The following is a 20,176-nucleotide window of genomic DNA, read 5'->3' on the forward strand; positions in this document are numbered from 1 at the left end:
GGCGCAGCGGAAGCGTGCTGGGCCCATAACCCAGAGGTCGATGGATCGAAACCATCCTCTGCTAACTTTTTTCAAATTATGTTTTTGTGTCATGGCATTAGGGCACAAAGAGCTGTAAGTGCCTGGATGCAATGTCATTCCTTGAACTTGCTGCCTCGTTCCACTCTTGCGCTAAATAGGAGAGGGTCCCAGCCCAGCCAACAAAATGTACTGTTCAATCAAACCAAACTTAAAACCAAGCTCCTTTTTTAAGGGGTCCCGGGGAAATGTTGGGCTGACCGGCAAGACCTCATGATGCGAACTGCTTCTGCGTCAAACGCAAGCTTTTTTCATTCCCAGCCAATGACTTATTCTTATTTCTAAGGGCCGTTCCATCAGATAGCCCAGACAGGCAGGCGTTGGTGGTATAGTGGTGAGCATAGCTGCCTTCCAAGCAGTTGACCCGGGTTCGATTCCCGGCCAACGCAGATCAAATCTTTAAATTGTTCAAAATGCATTTTTTGGAAATCAGACTCATGCTGAAAGCAAAGCTGACACACTTTTCGTGAAAATCAAAACCCCATCCAGGAAAGGTTCTTGCATCCTAGTTTCTGCAACTGTCTATCGGTGAGGGGATTGAAGCGAGCAGGGCTCCTGGCCCCTCCCCGACAAAGCCCTGACGAAGGCCTGACAAAGGCCTATTCGCCTTGCCCTGACGGGCCTTGGTCCCAGCAGGCCACCGAGCACAGCACCTCAGCCTATTAGAGTGAGGTTTCAGGATCTCTCTCATCCTGTAAACCAACATACTGAAGAAGGTGAAACGTGTGGCTGCGCTCCTCACATGCTGAAGCAGCAGCAGCCCTTTCCCTGAAGCAAAGTTCCTTCATTCCTCCCTCCCATAACCCTTAGCAGGGGATTTATGGTAATTGAGTTGAGTTTCCAAACTGGCCCTTCCTTCCTTCCTTCCCATATCTGCCAGCTCGAGAAGGCTTGTTTTGTTGCACCTGGGAAGTAAAGTATCTATTTGCGAGAGAGAGAGAATGAGAGAGAGAGACAGAGAGAGAGAGACAGAGAGAGAAGGGGAAGGGGTGTTGGCAGTTAGGGTGTGAGCTAGAGAAATGAGGCCTGTCTGCAAAAGGCCATGGGATGGGAGTGCGTGGTTGCAGGTTGTTTGGCTTTGTAAGGCCTACTGCCCGCTTCACTCGAAACTGGGTCTAGGGTTGTCGGTTTGTAGGCTGTAAAAGCCCAGAAAAGCTCTTGTTCTCCAACCAACAGAGTGGCGCAGCGGAAGCGTGCTGGGCCCATAACCCACAGGTCGATGGATCGAAACCATCCTCTGCTAACTTTTTTCAAATTATGTTTTTGTGTCATGGCATTAGGGCACAAAGAGCTGTAAGTGCCTGGATGCAATGTCATTCCTTGAACTTGCTGCCTCGTTCCACTCTTGCGCTAAATAGGAGAGGGTCCCAGCCCAGCCAACAAAATTTATTGTTCAATCAAACCAAACTTAAAACCAAGCTCCTTTTTTAAGGGGTCCCGGGGAAATGTTGGGCTGACCGGCAAGACCTCATGATGCGAACTGCTTCTGCGTCAAACGCAAGCTTTTTTCATTCCCAGCCAATGACTTATTCTTATTTCTAAGGGCCGCTCCATCAGATAGCCCAGACAGGCAGGCGTTGGTGGTATAGTGGTGAGCATAGCTGCCTTCCAAGCAGTTGACCCGGGTTCGATTCCCGGCCAACGCAGATCAAATCTTTAAATTGTTCAAAATGCATTTTTTGGAAATCAGACTCATGCTGAAAGCAAAGCTGACACACTTTTCGTGAAAATCAAAACCCCATCCAGGAAAGGTTCTTGCATCCTAGTTTCTGCAACTGTCTATCGGTGAGGGGATTGAAGCGAGCAGGGCTCCTGGCCCCTCCCCGACAAAGCCCTGACGAAGGCCTGACAAAGGCCTATTCGCCTTGCCCTGACGGGCCTTGGTCCCAGCAGGCCACCGAGCACAGCACCTCAGCCTATTAGAGTGAGGTTTCAGGATCTCTCTCATCCTGTAAACCAACATACTGAAGAAGGTGAAACGTGTGGCTGCGCTCCTCACATGCTGAAGCAGCAGCAGCCCTTTCCCTGAAGCAAAGTTCCTTCATTCCTCCCTCCCATAACCCTTAGCAGGGGATTTATGGTAATTGAGTTGAGTTTCCAAACTGGCCCTTCCTTCCTTCCTTCCCATATCTGCCAGCTCGAGAAGGCTTGTTTTGTTGCACCTGGGAAGTAAAGTATCTATTTGCGAGAGAGAGAGAATGAGAGAGAGAGACAGAGAGAGAGAGACAGAGAGAGAAGGGGAAGGGGTGTTGGCAGTTAGGGTGTGAGCTAGAGAAATGAGGCCTGTCTGCAAAAGGCCATGGGATGGGAGTGCGTGGTTGCAGGTTGTTTGGCTTTGTAAGGCCTACTGCCCGCTTCACTCGAAACTGGGTCTAGGGTTGTCGGTTTGTAGGCTGTAAAAGCCCAGAAAAGCTCTTGTTCTCCAACCAGCAGAGTGGCGCAGCGGAAGCGTGCTGGGCCCATAACCCAGAGGTCGATGGATCGAAACCATCCTCTGCTAACTTTTTTCAAATTATGTTTTTGTGTCATGGCATTAGGGCACAAAGAGCTGTAAGTGCCTGGATGCAATGTCATTCCTTGAACTTGCTGCCTCGTTCCACTCTTGCGCTAAATAGGAGAGGGTCCCAGCCCAGCCAACAAAATGCACTGTTCAATCAAACCAAACTTAAAACCAAGCTCCTTTTTTAAGGGGTCCCGGGGAAATGTTGGGCTGACCGGCAAGACCTCATGATGCGAACTGCTTCTGCGTCAAACGCAAGCTTTTTTCATTCCCAGCCAATGACTTATTCTTATTTCTAAGGGCCGCTCCATCAGATAGCCCAGACAGGCAGGCGTTGGTGGTATAGTGGTGAGCATAGCTGCCTTCCAAGCAGTTGACCCGGGTTCGATTCCCGGCCAACGCAGATCAAATCTTTAAATTGTTCAAAATGCATTTTTTGGAAATCAGACTCATGCTGAAAGCAAAGCTGACACACTTTTCGTGAAAATCAAAACCCCATCCAGGAAAGGTTCTTGCATCCTAGTTTCTGCAACTGTCTATCGGTGAGGGGATTGAAGCGAGCAGGGCTCCTGGCCCCTCCCCGACAAAGCCCTGACGAAGGCCTGACAAAGGCCTATTCGCCTTGCCCTGACGGGCCTTGGTCCCAGCAGGCCACCGAGCACAGCACCTCAGCCTATTAGAGTGAGGTTTCAGGATCTCTCTCATCCTGTAAACCAACATACTGAAGAAGGTGAAACGTGTGGCTGCGCTCCTCACATGCTGAAGCAGCAGCAGCCCTTTCCCTGAAGCAAAGTTCCTTCATTCCTCCCTCCCATAACCCTTAGCAGGGGATTTATGGTAATTGAGTTGAGTTTCCAAACTGGCCCTTCCTTCCTTCCTTCCCATATCTGCCAGCTCGAGAAGGCTTGTTTTGTTGCACCTGGGAAGTAAAGTATCTATTTGCGAGAGAGAGAGAATGAGAGAGAGAGACAGACAGAGAGAGACAGAGAGAGAAGGGGAAGGGGTGTTGGCAGTTAGGGTGTGAGCTAGAGAAATGAGGCCTGTCTGCAAAAGGCCATGGGATGGGAGTGCGTGGTTGCAGGTTGTTTGGCTTTGTAAGGCCTACTGCCCGCTTCACTCGAAAATGGGTCTAGGGTTGTCGGTTTGTAGGCTGTAAAAGCCCAGAAAAGCTTTTGTTCTCCAACCAGTAGAGTGGCGCAGCGGAAGCGTGCTGGGCCCATAACCCAGAGGTCGATGGATCGAAACCATCCTCTGCTAACTTTTTTCAAATTATGTTTTTGTGTCATGGCATTAGGGCACAAAGAGCTGTAAGTGCCTGGATGCAATGTCATTCCTTGAACTTGCTGCCTCGTTCCACTCTTGCGCTAAATAGGAGAGGGTCCCAGCCCAGCCAACAAAATGCACTGTTCAATCAAACCAAACTTAAAACCAAGCTCCTTTTTTAAGGGGTCCCGGGGAAATGTTGGGCTGACCGGCAAGACCTCATGATGCGAACTGCTTCTGCGTCAAACGCAAGCTTTTTTCATTCCCAGCCAATGACTTATTCTTATTTCTAAAGGCCGCTCCATCAGATAGCCCAGACAGGCAGGCGTTGGTGGTATAGTGGTGAGCATAGCTGCCTTCCAAGCAGTTGACCCGGGTTCGATTCCCGGCCAACGCAGATCAAATCTTTAATTTGTTCAAAAAGCATTTTTTGGAAATCAGACTCATGCTGAAAGCAAAGCTGACACACTTTTCGTGAAAATCAAAACCCCATCCAGGAAAGGTTCTTGCATCCTAGTTTCTGCAACTGTCTATCGGTGAGGGGATTGAAGCGAGCAGGGCTCCTGGCCCCTCCCCGACAAAGCCCTGACGAAGGCCTGACAAAGGCCTATTCGCCTTGCCCTGACGGGCCTTGGTCCCAGCAGGCCACCGAGCACAGCACCTCAGCCTATTAGAGTGAGGTTTCAGGATCTCTCTCATCCTGTAAACCAACATACTGAAGAAGGTGAAACGTGTGGCTGCGCTCCTCACATGCTGAAGCAGCAGCAGCCCTTTCCCTGAAGCAAAGTTCCTTCATTCCTCCCTCCCATAACCCTTAGCAGGGGATTTATGGTAATTGAGTTGAGTTTCCAAACTGGCCCTTCCTTCCTTCCTTCCCATATCTGCCAGCTCGAGAAGGCTTGTTTTGTTGCACCTGGGAAGTAAAGTATCTATTTGCGAGAGAGAGAGAATGAGAGAGAGAGACAGAGAGAGAGAGACAGAGAGAGAAGGGGAAGGGGTGTTGGCAGTTAGGGTGTGAGCTAGAGAAATGAGGCCTGTCTGCAAAAGGCCATGGGATGGGAGTGCGTGGTTGCAGGTTGTTTGGCTTTGTAAGGCCTACTGCACGCTTCACTCGAAACTGGGTCTAGGGTTGTCGGTTTGTAGGCTGTAAAAGCCCAGAAAAGCTCTTGTTCTCCAACCAGCAGAGTGGCGCAGCGGAAGCGTGCTGGGCCCATAACCCAGAGGTCGATGGATCGAAACCATCCTCTGCTAACTTTTTTCAAATTATGTTTTTGTGTCATGGCATTAGGGCACAAAGAGCTGTAAGTGCCTGGATGCAATGTCATTCCTTGAACTTGCTGCCTCGTTCCACTCTTGCGCTAAATAGGAGAGGGTCCCAGCCCAGCCAACAAAATGTACTGTTCAATCAAACCAAACTTAAAACCAAGCTCCTTTTTTAAGGGGTCCCGGGGAAATGTTGGGCTGACCGGCAAGACCTCATGATGCGAACTGCTTCTGCGTCAAACGCAAGCTTTTTTCATTCCCAGCCAATGACTTATTCTTATTTCTAAGGGCCGCTCCATCAGATAGCCCAGACAGGCAGGCGTTGGTGGTATAGTGGTGAGCATAGCTGCCTTCCAAGCAGTTGACCCGGGTTCGATTCCCGGCCAACGCAGATCAAATCTTTAAATTGTTCAAAATGCATTTTTTGGAAATCAGACTCATGCTGAAAGCAAAGCTGACACACTTTTCGTGAAAATCAAAACCCCATCCAGGAAAGGTTCTTGCATCCTAGTTTCTGCAACTGTCTATCGGTGAGGGGATTGAAGCGAGCAGGGCTCCTGGCCCCTCCCCGACAAAGCCCTGACGAAGGCCTGACAAAGGCCTATTCGCCTTGCCCTGACGGGCCTTGGTCCCAGCAGGCCACCGAGCACAGCACCTCAGCCTATTAGAGTGAGGTTTCAGGATCTCTCTCATCCTGTAAACCAACATACTGAAGAAGGTGAAACGTGTGGCTGCGCTCCTCACATGCTGAAGCAGCAGCAGCCCTTTCCCTGAAGCAAAGTTCCTTCATTCCTCCCTCCCATAACCCTTAGCAGGGGATTTATGGTAATTGAGTTGAGTTTCCAAACTGGCCCTTCCTTCCTTCCTTCCCATATCTGCCAGCTCGAGAAGGCTTGTTTTGTTGCACCTGGGAAGTAAAGTATCTATTTGCGAGAGAGAGAGAATGAGAGAGAGAGACAGAGAGAGAGAGACAGAGAGAGAAGGGGAAGGGGTGTTGGCAGTTAGGGTGTGAGCTAGAGAAATGAGGCCTGTCTGCAAAAGGCCATGGGATGGGAGTGCGTGGTTGCAGGTTGTTTGGCTTTGTAAGGCCTACTGCCCGCTTCACTCGAATCTGGGTCTAGGGTTGTCGGTTTGTAGGCTGTAAAAGCCCAGAAAAGCTCTTGTTCTCCAACCAGCAGAGTGGCGCAGCGGAAGCGTGCTGGGCCCATAACCCAGAGGTCGATGGATCGAAACCATCCTCTGCTAACTTTTTTCAAATTATGTTTTTGTGTCATGGCATTAGGGCACAAAGAGCTGTAAGTGCCTGGATGCAATGTCATTCCTTGAACTTGCTGCCTCGTTCCACTCTTGCGCTAAATAGGAGAGGGTCCCAGCCCAGCCAACAAAATGTACTGTTCAATCAAACCAAACTTAAAACCAAGCTCCTTTTTTAAGGGGTCCCGGGGAAATGTTGGGCTGACCGGCAAGACCTCATGATGCGAACTGCTTCTGCGTCAAACGCAAGCTTTTTTCATTCCCAGCCAATGACTTATTCTTATTTCTAAGGGCCGCTCCATCAGATAGCCCAGACAGGCAGGCGTTGGTGGTATAGTGGTGAGCATAGCTGCCTTCCAAGCAGTTGACCCGGGTTCGATTCCCGGCCAACGCAGATCAAATCTTTAAATTGTTCAAAATGCATTTTTTGGAAATCAGACTCATGCTGAAAGCAAAGCTGACACACTTTTCGTGAAAATCAAAACCCCATCCAGGAAAGGTTCTTGCATCCTAGTTTCTGCAACTGTCTATCGGTGAGGGGATTGAAGCGAGCAGGGCTCCTGGCCCCTCCCCGACAAAGCCCTGACGAAGGCCTGACAAAGGCCTATTCGCCTTGCCCTGACGGGCCTTGGTCCCAGCAGGCCACCGAGCACAGCACCTCAGCCTATTAGAGTGAGGTTTCAGGATCTCTCTCATCCTGTAAACCAACATACTGAAGAAGGTGAAACGTGTGGCTGCGCTCCTCACATGCTGAAGCAGCAGCAGCCCTTTCCCTGAAGCAAAGTTCCTTCATTCCTCCCTCCCATAACCCTTAGCAGGGGATTTATGGTAATTGAGTTGAGTTTCCAAACTGGCCCTTCCTTCCTTCCTTCCCATATCTGCCAGCTCGAGAAGGCTTGTTTTGTTGCACCTGGGAAGTAAAGTATCTATTTGCGAGAGAGAGAGAATGAGAGAGAGAGACAGAGAGAGAGAGACAGAGAGAGAAGGGGAAGGGGTGTTGGCAGTTAGGGTGTGAGCTAGAGAAATGAGGCCTGTCTGCAAAAGGCCATGGGATGGGAGTGCGTGGTTGCAGGTTGTTTGGCTTTGTAAGGCCTACTGCCCGCTTCACTCGAAACTGGGTCTAGGGTTGTCGGTTTGTAGGCTGTAAAAGCCCAGAAAAGCTCTTGTTCTCCAACCAGCAGAGTGGCGCAGCGGAAGCGTGCTGGGCCCATAACCCAGAGGTCGATGGATCGAAACCATCCTCTGCTAACTTTTTTCAAATTATGTTTTTGTGTCATGGCATTAGGGCACAAAGAGCTGTAAGTGCCTGGATGCAATGTCATTCCTTGAACTTGCTGCCTCGTTCCACTCTTGCGCTAAATAGGAGAGGGTCCCAGCCCAGCCAACAAAATGTACTGTTCAATCAAACCAAACTTAAAACCAAGCTCCTTTTTTAAGGGGTCCCGGGGAAATGTTGGGCTGACCGGCAAGACCTCATGATGCGAACTGCTTCTGCGTCAAACGCAAGCTTTTTTCATTCCCAGCCAATGACTTATTCTTATTTCTAAGGGCCGCTCCATCAGATAGCCCAGACAGGCAGGCGTTGGTGGTATAGTGGTGAGCATAGCTGCCTTCCAAGCAGTTGACCCGGGTTCGATTCCTGGCCAACGCAGATCAAATCTTTAAATTGTTCAAAATGCATTTTTTGGAAATCAGACTCATGCTGAAAGCAAAGCTGACACACTTTTCGTGAAAATCAAAACCCCATCCAGGAAAGGTTCTTGCATCCTAGTTTCTGCAACTGTCTATCGGTGAGGGGATTGAAGCGAGCAGGGCTCCTGGCCCCTCCCCGACAAAGCCCTGACGAAGGCCTGACAAAGGCCTATTCGCCTTGCCCTGACGGGCCTTGGTCCCAGCAGGCCACCGAGCACAGCACCTCAGCCTATTAGAGTGAGGTTTCAGGATCTCTCTCATCCTGTAAACCAACATACTGAAGAAGGTGAAACGTGTGGCTGCGCTCCTCACATGCTGAAGCAGCAGCAGCCCTTTCCCTGAAGCAAAGTTCCTTCATTCCTCCCTCCCATAACCCTTAGCAGGGGATTTATGGTAATTGAGTTGAGTTTCCAAACTGGCCCTTCCTTCCTTCCCATATCTGCCAGCTCGAGAAGGCTTGTTTTGTTGCCCCTGGGAAGTAAAGTATCTATTTGCGAGAGAGAGAGAATGAGAGAGAGAGACAGAGAGAGAGAGACAGAGAGAGAAGGGGAAGGGGTGTTGGCAGTTAGGGTGTGAGCTAGAGAAATGAGGCCTGTCTGCAAAAGGCCATGGGATGGGAGTGCGTGGTTGCAGGTTGTTTGGCTTTGTAAGGCCTACTGCCCGCTTCACTCGAAACTGGGTCTAGGGTTGTCGGTTTGTAGGCTGTAAAAGCCCAGAAAAGCTCTTGTTCTCCAACCAGCAGAGTGGCGCAGCGGAAGCGTGCTGGGCCCATAACCCAGAGGTCGATGGATCGAAACCATCCTCTGCTAACTTTTTTCAAATTATGTTTTTGTGTCATGGCATTAGGGCACAAAGAGCTGTAAGTGCCTGGATGCAATGTCATTCCTTGAACTTGCTGCCTCGTTCCACTCTTGCGCTAAATAGGAGAGGGTCCCAGCCCAGCCAACAAAATGCACTGTTCAATCAAACCAAACTTAAAACCAAGCTCCTTTTTTAAGGGGTCCCGGGGAAATGTTGGGCTGACCGGCAAGACCTCATGATGCGAACTGCTTCTGCGTCAAACGCAAGCTTTTTTCATTCCCAGCCAATGACTTATTCTTATTTCTAAGGGCCGCTCCATCAGATAGCCCAGACAGGCAGGCGTTGGTGGTATAGTGGTGAGCATAGCTGCCTTCCAAGCAGTTGACCCGGGTTCGATTCCCGGCCAACGCAGATCAAATCTTTAAATTGTTCAAAATGCATTTTTTGGAAATCAGACTCATGCTGAAAGCAAAGCTGACACACTTTTCGTGAAAATCAAAACCCCATCCAGGAAAGGTTCTTGCATCCTAGTTTCTGCAACTGTCTATCGGTGAGGGGATTGAAGCGAGCAGGGCTCCTGGCCCCTCCCCGACAAAGCCCTGACGAAGGCCTGACAAAGGCCTATTCGCCTTGCCCTGACGGGCCTTGGTCCCAGCAGGCCACCGAGCACAGCACCTCAGCCTATTAGAGTGAGGTTTCAGGATCTCTCTCATCCTGTAAACCAACATACTGAAGAAGGTGAAACGTGTGGCTGCGCTCCTCACATGCTGAAGCAGCAGCAGCCCTTTCCCTGAAGCAAAGTTCCTTCATTCCTCCCTCCCATAACCCTTAGCAGGGGATTTATGGTAATTGAGTTGAGTTTCCAAACTGGCCCTTCCTTCCTTCCTTCCCATATCTGCCAGCTCGAGAAGGCTTGTTTTGTTGCACCTGGGAAGTAAAGTATCTATTTGCGAGAGAGAGAGAATGAGAGAGAGAGACAGAGAGAGAGAGACAGAGAGAGAAGGGGAAGGGGTGTTGGCAGTTAGGGTGTGAGCTAGAGAAATGAGGCCTGTCTGCAAAAGGCCATGGGATGGGAGTGCGTGGTTGCAGGTTGTTTGGCTTTGTAAGGCCTACTGCCCGCTTCACTCGAAACTGGGTCTAGGGTTGTCGGTTTGTAGGCTGTAAAAGCCCATAAAAGCTCTTGTTCTCCAACCAGCAGAGTGGCGCAGCGGAAGCGTGCTGGGCCCATAACCCAGAGGTCGATGGATCGAAACCATCCTCTGCTAACTTTTTTCAAATTATGTTTTTGTGTCATGGCATTAGGGCACAAAGAGCTGTAAGTGCCTGGATGCAATGTCATTCCTTGAACTTGCTGCCTCGTTCCACTCTTGCGCTAAATAGGAGAGGGTCCCAGCCCAGCCAACAAAATGCACTGTTCAATCAAACCAAACTTAAAACCAAGCTCCTTTTTTAAGGGGTCCCGGGGAAATGTTGGGCTGACCGGCAAGACCTCATGATGCGAACTGCTTCTGCGTCAAACGCAAGCTTTTTTCATTCCCAGCCAATGACTTATTCTTATTTCTAAGGGCCGCTCCATCAGATAGCCCAGACAGGCAGGCGTTGGTGGTATAGTGGTGAGCATAGCTGCCTTCCAAGCAGTTGACCCGGGTTCGATTCCCGGCCAACGCAGATCAAATCTTTAAATTGTTCAAAATGCATTTTTTGGAAATCAGACTCATGCTGAAAGCAAAGCTGACACACTTTTCGTGAAAATCAAAACCCCATCCAGGAAAGGTTCTTGCATCCTAGTTTCTGCAACTGTCTATCGGTGAGGGGATTGAAGCGAGCAGGGCTCCTGGCCCCTCCCCGACAAAGCCCTGACGAAGGCCTGACAAAGGCCTATTCGCCTTGCCCTGACGGGCCTTGGTCCCAGCAGGCCACCGAGCACAGCACCTCAGCCTATTAGAGTGAGGTTTCAGGATCTCTCTCATCCTGTAAACCAACATACTGAAGAAGGTGAAACGTGTGGCTGCGCTCCTCACATGCTGAAGCAGCAGCAGCCCTTTCCCTGAAGCAAAGTTCCTTCATTCCTCCCTCCCATAACCCTTAGCAGGGGATTTATGGTAATTGAGTTGAGTTTCCAAACTGGCCCTTCCTTCCTTCCCATATCTGCCAGCTCGAGAAGGCTTGTTTTGTTGCCCCTGGGAAGTAAAGTATCTATTTGCGAGAGAGAGAGAATGAGAGAGAGAGACAGAGAGAGAGAGACAGAGAGAGAAGGGGAAGGGGTGTTGGCAGTTAGGGTGTGAGCTAGAGAAATGAGGCCTGTCTGCAAAAGGCCATGGGATGGGAGTGCGTGGTTGCAGGTTGTTTGGCTTTGTAAGGCCTACTGCCCGCTTCACTCGAAACTGGGTCTAGGGTTGTCGGTTTGTAGGCTGTAAAAGCCCAGAAAAGCTCTTGTTCTCCAACCAGCAGAGTGGCGCAGCGGAAGCGTGCTGGGCCCATAACCCAGAGATCGATGGATCGAAACCATCCTCTGCTAACTTTTTTCAAATTATGTTTTTGTGTCATGGCATTAGGGCACAAAGAGCTGTAAGTGCCTGGATGCAATGTCATTCCTTGAACTTGCTGCCTCGTTCCACTCTTGCGCTAAATAGGAGAGGGTCCCAGCCCAGCCAACAAAATGCACTGTTCAATCAAACCAAACTTAAAACCAAGCTCCTTTTTTAAGGGGTCCCGGGGAAATGTTGGGCTGACCGGCAAGACCTCATGATGCGAACTGCTTCTGCGTCAAACGCAAGCTTTTTTCATTCCCAGCCAATGACTTATTCTTATTTCTAAGGGCCGCTCCATCAGATAGCCCAGACAGGCAGGCGTTGGTGGTATAGTGGTGAGCATAGCTGCCTTCCAAGCAGTTGACCCGGGTTCGATTCCCGGCCAACGCAGATCAAATCTTTAAATTGTTCAAAATGCATTTTTTGGAAATCAGACTCATGCTGAAAGCAAAGCTGACACACTTTTCGTGAAAATCAAAACCCCATCCAGGAAAGGTTCTTGCATCCTAGTTTCTGCAACTGTCTATCGGTGAGGGGATTGAAGCGAGCAGGGCTCCTGGCCCCTCCCCGACAAAGCCCTGACGAAGGCCTGACAAAGGCCTATTCGCCTTGCCCTGACGGGCCTTGGTCCCAGCAAGCCACCGAGCACAGCACCTCAGCCTATTAGAGTGAGGTTTCAGGATCTCTCTCATCCTGTAAACCAACATACTGAAGAAGGTGAAACGTGTGGCTGCGCTCCTCACATGCTGAAGCAGCAGCAGCCCTTTCCCTGAAGCAAAGTTCCTTCATTCCTCCCTCCCATAACCCTTAGCAGGGGATTTATGGTAATTGAGTTGAGTTTCCAAACTGGCCCTTCCTTCCTTCCTTCCCATATCTGCCAGCTCGAGAAGGCTTGTTTTGTTGCACCTGGGAAGTAAAGTATCTATTTGCGAGAGAGAGAGAATGAGAGAGAGAGACAGAGAGAGAGAGACAGAGAGAGAAGGGGAAGGGGTGTTGGCAGTTAGGGTGTGAGCTAGAGAAATGAGGCCTGTCTGCAAAAGGCCATGGGATGGGAGTGCGTGGTTGCAGGTTGTTTGGCTTTGTAAGGCCTACTGCCCGCTTCACTCGAAACTGGGTCTAGGGTTGTCGGTTTGTAGGCTGTAAAAGCCCAGAAAAGCTCTTGTTCTCCAACCAGCAGAGTGGCGCAGCGGAAGCGTGCTGGGCCCATAACCCAGAGGTCGATGGATCGAAACCATCCTCTGCTAACTTTTTTCAAATTATGTTTTTGTGTCATGGCATTAGGGCACAAAGAGCTGTAAGTGCCTGGATGCAATGTCATTCCTTGAACTTGCTGCCTCGTTCCACTCTTGCGCTAAATAGGAGAGGGTCCCAGCCCAGCCAACAAAATGTACTGTTCAATCAAACCAAACTTAAAACCAAGCTCCTTTTTTAAGGGGTCCCGGGGAAATGTTGGGCTGACCGGCAAGACCTCATGATGCGAACTGCTTCTGCGTCAAACGCAAGCTTTTTTCATTCCCAGCCAATGACTTATTCTTATTTCTAAGGGCCGCTCCATCAGATAGCCCAGACAGGCAGGCGTTGGTGGTATAGTGGTGAGCATAGCTGCCTTCCAAGCAGTTGACCCGGGTTCGATTCCCGGCCAACGCAGATCAAATCTTTAAATTGTTCAAAATGCATTTTTTGGAAATCAGACTCATGCTGAAAGCAAAGCTGACACACTTTTCGTGAAAATCAAAACCCCATCCAGGAAAGGTTCTTGCATCCTAGTTTCTGCAACTGTCTATCGGTGAGGGGATTGAAGCGAGCAGGGCTCCTGGCCCCTCCCCGACAAAGCCCTGACGAAGGCCTGACAAAGGCCTATTCGCCTTGCCCTGACGGGCCTTGGTCCCAGCAGGCCACCGAGCACAGCACCTCAGCCTATTAGAGTGAGGTTTCAGGATCTCTCTCATCCTGTAAACCAACATACTGAAGAAGGTGAAACGTGTGGCTGCGCTCCTCACATGCTGAAGCAGCAGCAGCCCTTTCCCTGAAGCAAAGTTCCTTCATTCCTCCCTCCCATAACCCTTAGCAGGGGATTTATGGTAATTGAGTTGAGTTTCCAAACTGGCCCTTCCTTCCTTCCTTCCCATATCTGCCAGCTCGAGAAGGCTTGTTTTGTTGCACCTGGGAAGTAAAGTATCTATTTGCGAGAGAGAGAGAATGAGAGAGAGAGACAGAGAGAGAGAGACAGAGAGAGAAGGGGAAGGGGTGTTGGCAGTTAGGGTGTGAGCTAGAGAAATGAGGCCTGTCTGCAAAAGGCCATGGGATGGGAGTGCGTGGTTGCAGGTTGTTTGGCTTTGTAAGGCCTACTGCCCGCTTCACTCGAAACTGGGTCTAGGGTTGTCGGTTTGTAGGCTGTAAAAGCCCAGAAAAGCTCTTGTTCTCCAACCAGCAGAGTGGCGCAGCGGAAGCGTGCTGGGCCCATAACCCAGAGATCGATGGATCGAAACCATCCTCTGCTAACTTTTTTCAAATTATGTTTTTGTGTCATGGCATTAGGGCACAAAGAGCTGTAAGTGCCTGGATGCAATGTCATTCCTTGAACTTGCTGCCTCGTTCCATTCTTGCGCTAAATAGGAGAGGGTCCCAGCCCAGCCAACAAAATGCACTGTTCAATCAAACCAAACTTAAAACCAAGCTCCTTTTTTAAGGGGTCCCGGGGAAATGTTGGGCTGACCGGCAAGACCTCATGATGCGAACTGCTTCTGCGTCAAACGCAAGCTTTTTTCATTCCCAGCCAATGACTTATTCTTATTTCTAAGGGCCGCTCCATCAGATAGCCCAGACAGGCAGGCGTTGGTGGTATAGTGGTGAGCATAGCTGCCTTCCAAGCAGTTGACCCGGGTTCGATTCCCGGCCAACGCAGATCAAATCTTTAAATTGTTCAAAATGCATTTTTTGGAAATCAGACTCATGCTGAAAGCAAAGCTGACACACTTTTCGTGAAAATCAAAACCCCATCCAGGAAAGGTTCTTGCATCCTAGTTTCTGCAACTGTCTATCGGTGAGGGGATTGAAGCGAGCAGGGCTCCTGGCCCCTCCCCGACAAAGCCCTGACGAAGGCCTGACAAAGGCCTATTCGCCTTGCCCTGACGGGCCTTGGTCCCAGCAGGCCACCGAGCACAGCACCTCAGCCTATTAGAGTGAGGTTTCAGGATCTCTCTCATCCTGTAAACCAACATACTGAAGAAGGTGAAACGTGTGGCTGCGCTCCTCACATGCTGAAGCAGCAGCAGCCCTTTCCCTGAAGCAAAGTTCCTTCATTCCTCCCTCCCATAACCCTTAGCAGGGGATTTATGGTAATTGAGTTGAGTTTCCAAACTGGCCCTTCCTTCCTTCCCATATCTGCCAGCTCGAGAAGGCTTGTTTTGTTGCCCCTGGGAAGTAAAGTATCTATTTGCGAGAGAGAGAGAATGAGAGAGAGAGACAGAGAGAGAGAGACAGAGAGAGAAGGGGAAGGGGTGTTGGCAGTTAGGGTGTGAGCTAGAGAAATGAGGCCTGTCTGCAAAAGGCCATGGGATGGGAGTGCGTGGTTGCAGGTTGTTTGGCTTTGTAAGGCCTACTGCCCGCTTCACTCGAAACTGGGTCTAGGGTTGTCGGTTTGTAGGCTGTAAAAGCCCAGAAAAGCTCTTGTTCTCCAACCAGCAGAGTGGCGCAGCGGAAGCGTGCTGGGCCCATAACCCAGAGATCGATGGATCGAAACCATCCTCTGCTAACTTTTTTCAAATTATGTTTTTGTGTCATGGCATTAGGGCACAAAGAGCTGTAAGTGCCTGGATGCAATGTCATTCCTTGAACTTGCTGCCTCGTTCCACTCTTGCGCTAAATAGGAGAGGGTCCCAGCCCAGCCAACAAAATGCACTGTTCAATCAAACCAAACTTAAAACCAAGCTCCTTTTTTAAGGGGTCCCGGGGAAATGTTGGGCTGACCGGCAAGACCTCATGATGCGAACTGCTTCTGCGTCAAACGCAAGCTTTTTTCATTCCCAGCCAATGACTTATTCTTATTTCTAAGGGCCGCTCCATCAGATAGCCCAGACAGGCAGGCGTTGGTGGTATAGTGGTGAGCATAGCTGCCTTCCAAGCAGTTGACCCGGGTTCGATTCCCGGCCAACGCAGATCAAATCTTTAAATTGTTCAAAATGCATTTTTTGGAAATCAGACTCATGCTGAAAGCAAAGCTGACACACTTTTCGTGAAAATCAAAACCCCATCCAGGAAAGGTTCTTGCATCCTAGTTTCTGCAACTGTCTATCGGTGAGGGGATTGAAGCGAGCAGGGCTCCTGGCCCCTCCCCGACAAAGCCCTGACGAAGGCCTGACAAAGGCCTATTCGCCTTGCCCTGACGGGCCTTGGTCCCAGCAAGCCACCGAGCACAGCACCTCAGCCTATTAGAGTGAGGTTTCAGGATCTCTCTCATCCTGTAAACCAACATACTGAAGAAGGTGAAACGTGTGGCTGCGCTCCTCACATGCTGAAGCAGCAGCAGCCCTTTCCCTGAAGCAAAGTTCCTTCATTCCTCCCTCCCATAACCCTTAGCAGGGGATTTATGGTAATTGAGTTGAGTTTCCAAACTGGCCCTTCCTTCCTTCCTTCCCATATCTGCCAGCTCGAGAAGGCTTGTTTTGTTGCACCTGGGAAGTAAAGTATCTATTTGCGAGAGAGAGAGAATGAGAGAGAGAGACAGAGAGAGAGAGACAGAGAGAGAAGGGGAAGGGGTGTTGGCAGTTAGGGTGTGAGCTAGAGAAATGAGGCCTGTCTGCAAAAGGCCATGGGATGGGAGTGCGTGGTTGCAGGTTGTTTGGCTTTGTAAGGCCTACTGCCCGCTTCACTCGAAACTGGGTCTAGGGTTGTCGGTTTGTAGGCTGTAAAAGCCCAGAAAAGCTCTTGTTCTCCAACCAGCAGAGTGGCGCAGCGGAAGCGTGCTGGGCCCATAACCCAGAGGTCGATGGATCGAAACCATCCTCTGCTAACTTTTTTCAAATTATGTTTTTGTGTCATGGCATTAGGGCACAAAGAGCTGTAAGTGCCTGGATGCAATGTCATTCCTTGAACTTGCTGCCTCGTTCCACTCTTGCGCTAAATAGGAGAGGGTCCCAGCCCAGCCAACAAAATGCACTGTTCAATCAAACCAAACTTAAAACCAAGCTCCTTTTTTAAGGGGTCCCGGGGAAATGTTGGGCTGACCGGCAAGACCTCATGATGCGAACTGCTTCTGCGTCAAACGCAAGCTTTTTTCATTCCCAGCCAATGACTTATTCTTATTTCTAAATGCCGCTCCATCAGATAGCCCAGACAGGCAGGCGTTGGTGGTATAGTGGTGAGCATAGCTGCCTTCCAAGCAGTTGACCCGGGTTCGATTCCCGGCCAACGCAGATCAAATCTTTAAATTGTTCAAAATGCATTTTTTGGAAATCAGACTCATGCTGAAAGCAAAGCTGACACACTTTTCGTGAAAATCAAAACCCCATCCAGGAAAGGTTCTTGCATCCTAGTTTCTGCAACTGTCTATCGGTGAGGGGATTGAAGCGAGCAGGGCTCCTGGCCCCTCCCCGACAAAGCCCTGACGAAGGCCTGACAAAGGCCTATTCGCCTTGCCCTGACGGGCCTTGGTCCCAGCAGGCCACCGAGCACAGCACCTCAGCCTATTAGAGTGAGGTTTCAGGATCTCTCTCATCCTGTAAACCAACATACTGAAGAAGGTGAAACGTGTGGCTGCGCTCCTCACATGCTGAAGCAGCAGCAGCCCTTTCCCTGAAGCAAAGTTCCTTCATTCCTCCCTCCCATAACCCTTAGCAGGGGATTTATGGTAATTGAGTTGAGTTTCCAAACTGGCCCTTCCTTCCTTCCTTCCCATATCTGCCAGCTCGAGAAGGCTTGTTTTGTTGCACCTGGGAAGTAAAGTATCTATTTGCGAGAGAGAGAGAATGAGAGAGAGAGACAGAGAGAGAGAGACAGAGAGAGAAGGGGAAGGGGTGTTGGCAGTTAGGGTGTGAGCTAGAGAAATGAGGCCTGTCTGCAAAAGGCCATGGGATGGGAGTGCGTGCTTGCAGGTTGTTTGGCTTTGTAAGGCCTACTGCCCGCTTCACTCGAAACTGGGTCTAGGGTTGTCGGTTTGTAGGCTGTAAAAGCCCAGAAAAGCTCTTGTTCTCCAACCAGCAGAGTGGCGCAGCGGAAGCGTGCTGGGCCCATAACCCAGAGGTCGATGGATCGAAACCATCCTCTGCTAACTTTTTTCAAATTATGTTTTTGTGTCATGGCATTAGGGCACAAAGAGCTGTAAGTGCCTGGATGCAATGTCATTCCTTGAACTTGCTGCCTCGTTCCACTCTTGCGCTAAATAGGAGAGGGTCCCAGCCCAGCCAACAAAATGTACTGTTCAATCAAACCAAACTTAAAACCAAGCTCCTTTTTTAAGGGGTCCCGGGGAAATGTTGGGCTGACCGGCAAGACCTCATGATGCGAACTGCTTCTGCGTCAAACGCAAGCTTTTTTCATTCCCAGCCAATGACTTATTCTTATTTCTAAGGGCCGCTCCATCAGATAGCCCAGACAGGCAGGCGTTGGTGGTATAGTGGTGAGCATAGCTGCCTTCCAAGCAGTTGACCCGGGTTCGATTCCCGGCCAACGCAGATCAAATCTTTAAATTGTTCAAAATGCATTTTTTGGAAATCAGACTCATGCTGAAAGCAAAGCTGACACACTTTTCGTGAAAATCAAAACCCCATCCAGGAAAGGTTCTTGCATCCTAGTTTCTGCAACTGTCTATCGGTGAGGGGATTGAAGCGAGCAGGGCTCCTGGCCCCTCCCCGACAAAGCCCTGACGAAGGCCTGACAAAGGCCTATTCGCCTTGCCCTGACGGGCCTTGGTCCCAGCAGGCCACCGAGCACAGCACCTCAGCCTATTAGAGTGAGGTTTCAGGATCTCTCTCATCCTGTAAACCAACATACTGAAGAAGGTGAAACGTGTGGCTGCGCTCCTCACATGCTGAAGCAGCAGCAGCCCTTTCCCTGAAGCAAAGTTCCTTCATTCCTCCCTCCCATAACCCTTAGCAGGGGATTTATGGTAATTGAGTTGAGTTTCCAAACTGGCCCTTCCTTCCTTCCTTCCCATATCTGCCAGCTCGAGAAGGCTTGTTTTGTTGCACCTGGGAAGTAAAGTATCTATTTGCGAGAGAGAGAGAATGAGAGAGAGAGACAGAGAGAGAGAGACAGAGAGAGAAGGGGAAGGGGTGTTGGCAGTTAGGGTGTGAGCTAGAGAAATGAGGCCTGTCTGCAAAAGGCCATGGGATGGGAGTGCGTGGTTGCAGGTTGTTTGGCTTTGTAAGGCCTACTGCCCGCTTCACTCGAAACTGGGTCTAGGGTTGTCGGTTTGTAGGCTGTAAAAGCCCAGAAAAGCTCTTGTTCTCCAACCAGCAGAGTGGCGCAGCGGAAGCGTGCTGGGCCCATAACCCAGAGGTCGATGGATCGAAACCATCCTCTGCTAACTTTTTTCAAATTATGTTTTTGTGTCATGGCATTAGGGCACAAAGAGCTGTAAGTGCCTGGATGCAATGTCATTCCTTGAACTTGCTGCCTCGTTCCACTCTTGCGCTAAATAGGGGAGGGTCCCAGCCCAGCCAACAAAATGTACTGTTCAATCAAACCAAACTTAAAACCAAGCTCCTTTTTTAAGGGGTCCCGGGGAAATGTTGGGCTGACCGGCAAGACCTCATGATGCAAACTGCTTCTGCGTCAAACGCAAGCTTTTTTCATTCCCAGCCAATGACTTATTCTTATTTCTAAGGGCCGCTCTATCAGATAGCCCAGACAGGCAGGCGTTGGTGGTATAGTGGTGAGCATAGCTGCCTTCCAAGCAGTTGACCCGGGTTCGATTCCCGGCCAACGCAGATCAAATCTTTAAATTGTTCAAAATGCATTTTTTGGAAATCAGACTCATGCTGAAAGCAAAGCTGACACACTTTTCGTGAAAATCAAAACCCCATCCAGGAAAGGTTCTTGCATCCTAGTTTCTGCAACTGTCTATCGGTGAGGGGATTGAAGCGAGCAGGGCTCCTGGCCCCTCCCCGACAAAGCCCTGACGAAGGCCTGACAAAGGCCTATTCGCCTTGCCCTGACGGGCCTTGGTCCCAGCAGGCCACCGAGCACAGCACCTCAGCCTATTAGAGTGAGGTTTCAGGATCTCTCTCATCCTGTAAACCAACATACTGAAGAAGGTGAAACGTGTGGCTGCGCTCCTCACATGCTGAAGCAGCAGCAGCCCTTTCCCTGAAGCAAAGTTCCTTCATTCCTCCCTCCCATAACCCTTAGCAGGGGATTTATGGTAATTGAGTTGAGTTTCCAAACTGGCCCTTCCTTCCTTCCTTCCCATATCTGCCAGCTCGAGAAGGCTTGTTTTGTTGCACCTGGGAAGTAAAGTATCTATTTGCGAGAGAGAGAGAATGAGAGAGAGAGACAGAGAGAGAGAGACAGAGAGAGAAGGGGAAGGGGTGTTGGCAGTTAGGGTGTGAGCTAGAGAAATGAGGCCTGTCTGCAAAAGGCCATGGGATGGGAGTGCGTGGTTGCAGGTTGTTTGGCTTTGTAAGGCCTACTGCCCGCTTCACTCGAAACTGGGTCTAGGGTTGTCGGTTTGTAGGCTGTAAAAGCCCAGAAAAGCTCTTGTTCTCCAACCAGCAGAGTGGCGCAGCGGAAGCGTGCTGGGCCCATAACCCAGAGGTCGATGGATCGAAACCATCCTCTGCTAACTTTTTTCAAA

The 20,176-nt window shown here is 50.1% G+C and overlaps 15 non-coding genes across 15 annotated transcripts; all 15 read left to right on the forward strand.

The window, feature by feature from the left end:
• Window positions 1–395: 395 nt before the first annotated feature.
• Window positions 396–467, forward strand: TRNAG-UCC (transfer RNA glycine (anticodon UCC)). Its single transcript has one exon. It is a non-coding gene; the product is annotated as a tRNA-Gly (tRNA).
• Window positions 468–1,652: 1,185 nt separating this feature from the next.
• Window positions 1,653–1,724, forward strand: TRNAG-UCC (transfer RNA glycine (anticodon UCC)). Its single transcript has one exon. It is a non-coding gene; the product is annotated as a tRNA-Gly (tRNA).
• Window positions 1,725–2,909: 1,185 nt separating this feature from the next.
• On the forward strand, window positions 2,910–2,981 carry TRNAG-UCC (transfer RNA glycine (anticodon UCC)). The gene has a single exon. It is a non-coding gene; the product is annotated as a tRNA-Gly (tRNA).
• Window positions 2,982–4,166: 1,185 nt separating this feature from the next.
• On the forward strand, window positions 4,167–4,238 carry TRNAG-UCC (transfer RNA glycine (anticodon UCC)). The gene has a single exon. It is a non-coding gene; the product is annotated as a tRNA-Gly (tRNA).
• Window positions 4,239–5,423: 1,185 nt separating this feature from the next.
• On the forward strand, window positions 5,424–5,495 carry TRNAG-UCC (transfer RNA glycine (anticodon UCC)). The gene has a single exon. It is a non-coding gene; the product is annotated as a tRNA-Gly (tRNA).
• Window positions 5,496–6,680: 1,185 nt separating this feature from the next.
• Window positions 6,681–6,752, forward strand: TRNAG-UCC (transfer RNA glycine (anticodon UCC)). The gene has a single exon. It is a non-coding gene; the product is annotated as a tRNA-Gly (tRNA).
• A 2,438-nt stretch (window positions 6,753–9,190) lies between these two features.
• TRNAG-UCC (transfer RNA glycine (anticodon UCC)) lies at window positions 9,191–9,262 on the forward strand. The gene has a single exon. It is a non-coding gene; the product is annotated as a tRNA-Gly (tRNA).
• Window positions 9,263–10,447: 1,185 nt separating this feature from the next.
• TRNAG-UCC (transfer RNA glycine (anticodon UCC)) lies at window positions 10,448–10,519 on the forward strand. The gene has a single exon. It is a non-coding gene; the product is annotated as a tRNA-Gly (tRNA).
• Window positions 10,520–11,700: 1,181 nt separating this feature from the next.
• On the forward strand, window positions 11,701–11,772 carry TRNAG-UCC (transfer RNA glycine (anticodon UCC)). Its single transcript has one exon. It is a non-coding gene; the product is annotated as a tRNA-Gly (tRNA).
• A 1,185-nt stretch (window positions 11,773–12,957) lies between these two features.
• On the forward strand, window positions 12,958–13,029 carry TRNAG-UCC (transfer RNA glycine (anticodon UCC)). The gene has a single exon. It is a non-coding gene; the product is annotated as a tRNA-Gly (tRNA).
• A 1,185-nt stretch (window positions 13,030–14,214) lies between these two features.
• TRNAG-UCC (transfer RNA glycine (anticodon UCC)) lies at window positions 14,215–14,286 on the forward strand. Its single transcript has one exon. It is a non-coding gene; the product is annotated as a tRNA-Gly (tRNA).
• Window positions 14,287–15,467: 1,181 nt separating this feature from the next.
• On the forward strand, window positions 15,468–15,539 carry TRNAG-UCC (transfer RNA glycine (anticodon UCC)). The gene has a single exon. It is a non-coding gene; the product is annotated as a tRNA-Gly (tRNA).
• Window positions 15,540–16,724: 1,185 nt separating this feature from the next.
• Window positions 16,725–16,796, forward strand: TRNAG-UCC (transfer RNA glycine (anticodon UCC)). Its single transcript has one exon. It is a non-coding gene; the product is annotated as a tRNA-Gly (tRNA).
• Window positions 16,797–17,981: 1,185 nt separating this feature from the next.
• TRNAG-UCC (transfer RNA glycine (anticodon UCC)) lies at window positions 17,982–18,053 on the forward strand. The gene has a single exon. It is a non-coding gene; the product is annotated as a tRNA-Gly (tRNA).
• Window positions 18,054–19,238: 1,185 nt separating this feature from the next.
• TRNAG-UCC (transfer RNA glycine (anticodon UCC)) lies at window positions 19,239–19,310 on the forward strand. Its single transcript has one exon. It is a non-coding gene; the product is annotated as a tRNA-Gly (tRNA).
• The last annotated feature ends 866 nt before the right edge of the window (window positions 19,311–20,176 follow it).

The sequence above is a fragment of the Ambystoma mexicanum genome, chromosome 6q (genome assembly GCF_040938575.1).
Source record: "Ambystoma mexicanum isolate Mex_15411 chromosome 6q, UKY_AmexF1_1, whole genome shotgun sequence".
NCBI lineage: Eukaryota > Metazoa > Chordata > Amphibia > Caudata > Ambystomatidae > Ambystoma > Ambystoma mexicanum.